The sequence below is a fragment of the Periplaneta americana genome, chromosome 1 (assembly GCF_040183065.1).
Source record: "Periplaneta americana isolate PAMFEO1 chromosome 1, P.americana_PAMFEO1_priV1, whole genome shotgun sequence".
Lineage (NCBI taxonomy): Eukaryota > Metazoa > Arthropoda > Insecta > Blattodea > Blattidae > Periplaneta > Periplaneta americana.
In genome coordinates, this window is record NC_091117.1 from 143,965,351 (window position 1) to 143,971,531 (window position 6,181).

General features: G+C 38.0%; 1 non-coding gene across 1 annotated transcript; it reads right to left on the minus strand.

Moving 5' to 3' along the window:
• Positions 1-261: 261 nt before the first annotated feature.
• TRNAV-AAC (transfer RNA valine (anticodon AAC)) lies at positions 262-334 on the minus strand. Its single transcript has one exon. It is a non-coding gene; the product is annotated as a tRNA-Val (tRNA).
• Between the last annotated feature and the right edge of the window lie 5,847 nt (positions 335-6,181).

Sequence of the window (6,181 nt, forward strand, 5' to 3'; positions counted from 1 at the left end):
CTTCCGTTCTCGTTACCGTTCCCGGTTTATTGTGAACCAGGCTTTACATCTAAGAGTAATGGACCTACTATAGAGTACACCAGACTTCCCACAAACCTGTTGTAACATTTCACATGCCTCAGTACACGAATAAAATTTCAGAGCAGAAAAGCAAAACTAAACGCCTGAACATGTATAAACTTGATCGTCTATCACAAATTTCATATTAATTATTCAAATTATTGAAGAGAAGCATATCCATGGAACGAGACATAAAATTATTGTTTCCGCCCGGGATCGAACCGGGGACCTTCCGCGTGTTAGGCGGATGTGATAACCACTACACCACGGAAACCTTATATGTCTTGCTCTGGTGAAAGTAAAGGAGTTCAGATTTATTAAAACCATAAATATATCATTATTACGTAATGGATGAAACGTATTAACAATGTACGGTAACAGAATTATAAATTTAAATTCAAACCTAATGATCATCCATTCTTGAACAGATTACACCACTGTCTTGTCCACCGCTGTGGAGTAACGGTTAGCCTGCCTGACCGTGAACCGAGCGGGCCCGGGTTCAAATCCTTGTTGGGACATGTTACCTGGTTAAGGTTTTTTTTCCGGGTTTTTTCCTCAACTTGTTAAGAGTAAATGCTGGGTAATTTTCCGCGCTGAACCCTGGACTCATTTCGTTGGCTTTCTCATCTTTAAATCATTCACACGCTAGATAACTACAGCAGTTGATAAAGCGTCGTAAAAAAGCCCACTAAAAATACTGTCTTGTTTATTTATGCATGTACTGCAGCATTTGCTTACCTCATCCGGAACTCATGAACTTACAAGATGGTAAGAAATGCGTGTGTGTATCCAATGCCTACCCACATCACTTACGTGATTCGAGTTAGTTAGGAAAAGTTAGTGTATCTCTCTTGCAGTCATTTCCAATGTTACAACAGCCATTCGGAGGCCGATAAAGAAGACATGTAAATAAGATAAAACTTCCGAAAGAACTTTTATGCTCGAGCATACCGAAATGTAGTAATTATACACCTGGTAGCAGCCCTTTAATGGACCTCATTACAGTTAAACCTATTCATTAAAGTTCAGTTGTTCCACCAATCAGAAAATACCATTGTAGCAATATGAAAGCGCAAGTATCGATTATTCTCGGATATGCAATCGAAAGACAACTAGTTCTGTTACTATAATTAGCGTTAATTGTAAACTATATTTAAATAAATTCAATTTGTCATCTCGTTTTTCAATATATAATTCAATTCCTATTCTATGTCTTTTATTTTACGACGCTTTATCAACAGCTTAGATTATTTAGCGTCTGAATGAGATGAAGGTGATAATGCCGGTGAAATGAGTGCGGGGTCCAACACCGAAAGTTACCCAGCATTTGCTCATATTGGGTTGAGGGAAAACCCGGGAAAAAACCTCAACCAGGTAACTTGCCCCGACCGGGAATCGAACCCGGGCCACCTGGTTTCACGGCCAGACTTGCTAACCGTTACTCCACAGGTGTGGACTATTCAATTCCAAGGTTATATCAAGATTAATGTTTATTTTACTCTCTAGATTATATCAAGGTCAATGTCGACATTTGTTTCTCGGAAAAAAATCAATCCTTTCGCGTCTGCTCACATCTCACAATTTACGAGGTATTGCACAAGGTCAGTTCCGCTCCCCAGCTTGCGCTCGTTTCATAAACACACTCGAGTCTTAATTACTACCATTATAGGCTCGTTGCATAATGTACTATTAAATATCCACTTAAAAGAGGAAAAAACTTTGAGAACGGAAAAAACTTCAAGTCAAATCTAACACAACTTACCTTCATTGTCTGAAGGCAAAATAAAGTGGAAGCAAGATGGAATGTAAATCGATTTTTTAATATCAATTATAAATTTTGTTATACTATTTACAGGTACCGGTAATGCAATTGCGTCTTCATACTGCATGGAAAACAGTACAAATACTAACAAATACCTCATGGTTCTCGTGACCAATCCTCGTGAGATAGTGGAAACCTCTACAGTAACAGTTTTATAGTTTGTGGTATAAGCCAGCAGTTAAAATTACTGAAAAGGTTCACCACAACAGAAGTAATGTAATGCATAACAGTAATATAGGTTATACAGTTATTATATTCATTGCAGTCGTTCATAAATCCAAGAAACCGTGTATTATTCTTGTTTGAAGTCATAACGCTTTTGGTAGGCCTAACGCGTGACAGTTGCTGTGCAACTGATGCTACGTACCAACACCTTATTTTTTAGTTCACCTGTATTATAAATCTATTTGAAGTGTCGGCAACTACGTAGGGTTTGAATACAAAGTAATGTGACACGTCTCTAACTCAGAGAATCAGGGAAGAAATGACTTTCCAAACTTTAGTACTCCACTTACCTAGACATTGACAAACGTTACAGCAACACAAGCTTCTTTTCATAAAATGTCAAGTTTTCCCAATAAAAGCAATTGTAGATAATTTCATAACGAGTCTCTGCACAATTTTTGATAGATTTAGATAAAAAACAGCCTATTTTATAACGTTATAAGAAAGGATAACTGAATACGACAACTTCACTTGCCTATAGTAAACTTCTAACGAGATTTTAGTCGAAACCCGTGGCTCGCTGTTCTCCAAAACCAGTAGCCCGGCAATCCAAAGCCGTCCGGATGGAGTCCTTTCGACCGGTTCGACTGTCTCAATGGAGGGATGTGTTCATCAATGTGTATTGTACAGGCACATCATTTTATTTTTATTTCAATTTTTATTGTACCTGAGTTTTTTAATGTACTTCACTCCCACCCCTTCTACTAATGAAGTTCAACCGTCCTCCACACAGAACCAAGGCCGCATATACAGTCATAGTAAATAGTGCGTTCCAAAAATATGTTCGCGTTTTCCAGTGACGAAAGAGCTTTCAATATTGAATCATTTTCGCACAGGTACTGTCGTCCATTTGCCTACGGGATGCGGTTTCCCCCACCCGCTTCTATTCGCCTCTCTATAAAGGCTAGTGGCTGGGCTGTCTTAAATCTTTTCTGAAAACATTAATTTCTGTTAGGAATTGGACGTCTACGTAATATTATACAACTGTTTAAAATAACTTAAATAAAAGGTCCTCGTTAAGTAATTAACTGTCACGTGATTTTCATCCTTTCTACGACCCTGCGACATAACCACTTGGACGGACAGTAGATAGCATGTCTGAGTAATATTATCTTTTCGGATCGGCCAGAAGTGAAGATTGAATTTACAGTACGTAAGGTACTCTTTTATAGAGTAGGTACAGAAATATTTCAACATGAGTTACTGGTACGAAGGACGAATCAGGTAATTGGAATTAGGTGCAATAATATGCACATTAGAAGTGAAGCCTGTATCGAAATGAACGGCCACCATTTTCAAAAAAAGTATTTAAATATCCATATTTGATTATTTTTCAATTTAATTTAATTGTCTATAGTGTACGCTAATGTGCTATAGACAGTGTAATAGACACTGCATAATTAATACGTCCGCATGGACAGCTCACTTCGTGAGTAAAAACACTCATTGTTAACACTGTACTGTATTTTAATTAAACAAAAACCTAATGAAAATTATCAAACTCAAAATCCTATTTTACGTAAATGGATTAACCACTTTTCTTCCTTCCTATAACTAGTAAAGTGATTTGTTTGTATATTACGCCAGTATCATCGAACTCCAGTCGTAGAAGGGGATAGAAAACGGTGTTTATGGTTCTCAAAGGTATAGCCAGGTTAATATTCGAAATGTTAGTAAAAATAAAATGATGTCCCTGTACTAACGCTATGTGTATAACTACAAGTTGGATGGCTTACCGTGTATTCGGACTGCGAGGTGATGTCTGCAGTGATCCGCCAGATTGGTGGATGTGTAAACACGTGAATACGATTGTATACTATGTGATAATAAAAATAAAAGAGTCTGGGTAGGCTTACACATTACGCCCAAATAAGAGATATAACAGCGGACTTTGAAAAAAATTGTAGTCCATTTTTTATGTAAATATGAAACACATTCTTGGTAACATTTTCCAAAATTGCTTTTCTAAAAAAAAATCCCACTCTTTAAAAGCGGCTCAAGCCTTGCATTATTAAATAAGTAAATTTATATTTGATAAAATTAGTTCATTCACCTTTAATATACATTACACTTGATCACACTTTTCCTTTCTTGTATGATTAATTAAATGACCCAAATAAACTGTTCTAATCTGCCCCTTGATTTTATCGTATAGAACAGCCAGTGCTACAATCATAACTCTTCCATTCAAATTTTCTGAAGGATATTTTTGTGGTTAGATTTAAATAAAAACCGCTAAATAAATTTTCTAGGTTTATTTCACACATGCAGTATGACATTGTAAAATGTTAAGACAATAATAGTTTTATATTACGTTGAGGCCAGTTATAACACCACATGAAATAGGTATAAAATCGTTATTATTACATCGTGGAACCAAATGCATAAGTAGCTCAGAGTAAGAATCTTATGGTGGGGGTAAATGAGCTAGCAAGCTACAAGTAGAAGCGGGAGCGAAACTTTTCAGTCCACTTTCTTCTTCCCCTCACGCGCAAGTAGGTTTCGCGAGATAACGAATGTTTCCGTTTGCGATATGTCAGGCTATCATTAGAGTCTACTCACAAGTCTACGGCAGTACGCATTAAATGCGAAATTATCATTTTTTACTAATGGCGCGTATTTGACTTACGTCATTCACCCATATGAAGCCAGTTATGTAGACGAATTTAGTAGTAGTAGTAGTAGTAGTAGTAGTAGTAGTAGTAGTAGTAGTAGTAGTAGTAGTAGTAGTAGTAGTAGTAGTTTTATTTTGCCTGGCAGAGTTAAGGCCATAAGGCCTTCTTGCCAGTTGTGAAGTAACGAAGTGCACTTTTATTGTACATCCTTCTTTGTGTAACACAATCTTCATTCACTTGTCATGTATAGAGCGTTCGAGCCAAGATGTCCTCCACTACCATGAAAACAGGTTGACGGGCGGGAATTATGCGAGTCCCGGCGTTATGGATCTCCCTAGTTACGACAAATTCCCACGGCTCTCAAGTCAGTATTCAGTGTGTGTCTGTTGTGCGTGTTTGTGCTATGATGTGCAGTATAGAACAATGCATTTTTGATATGCAAGACTTTCGTGAAATATACGTGGAGAACGTGTTGCCGTAAATTCAGACGTCGTTTCCCCGATGGTCCTGTACCAAGTAAGAAAACAGTATACAGACTTTACGTAAAGATTATTATTCCTACAGAATATATCTGTTATGGTAACAATTAATATTAGAGGAGAAAAATTCGCTCCGGCGCCGAGGATCGAACCCGGGTTCTTGGTTCTACGTACCAAGCTCTCTCACCATTGAACTACGCCGAGGTCCAATCCACAGCACCATAACAGATATATTCTGTAGCACCAAAAAATAATAATCTTTAAGTAGAGTAAGTTATTTTACGACGCTTTATCAACATCTTAGGTTAAATAGCGTCTGAATGAGATGACGGTGATAATGCGAGTGAAATGAGTCCGGGGTCCAGCACCAAATGTTACCCAGCATTTGCTCATATTGGGTTGAGGGAAAACCCCGGAAAAAATCTCGACCAGGTAACTTGACCCGACCGGGAATCGAACCCGGGCCACCTAGTTTGGCGGCCAGACGCGCTAACCTTTACTCCACAGGTGTAGACTCTTTAAGTAGATTCTTCGAGCAACATTGCATATTACTGTACAGGTTACTGTGCATATTACTGTGGAATCCCGGCCACCAAGTCACTCAACTGAGTGCTGTCCTTGTATAATGCCAGTTGACTTGATATAAAATGTAAACATACATGTCCAACTTGGAGTCAAGCCACAAAGGGAAAAACACTGGAGGAGAGGTGTTCGATCCGGTGTTATGGATTGGACTTCGACGTAGCTCAATGGTGAGAGGGCTTGGTACGTAGAACCAAAGACTCGGGTTCGATCCCCGGCGCCGGAGCGAATTTTTTCTCCTCTAATATTAAATATTAATTAATATTAAAAGTATACAGACTTGTAAACAAATTTAACGAGACATATCAGGTTCAAAATAAGAAGCGTTGAGTGAATAAACGGGTCATCTTAACTGAGGAAACATGATATGAAATAGGTTTTCGATTAGAACGAAG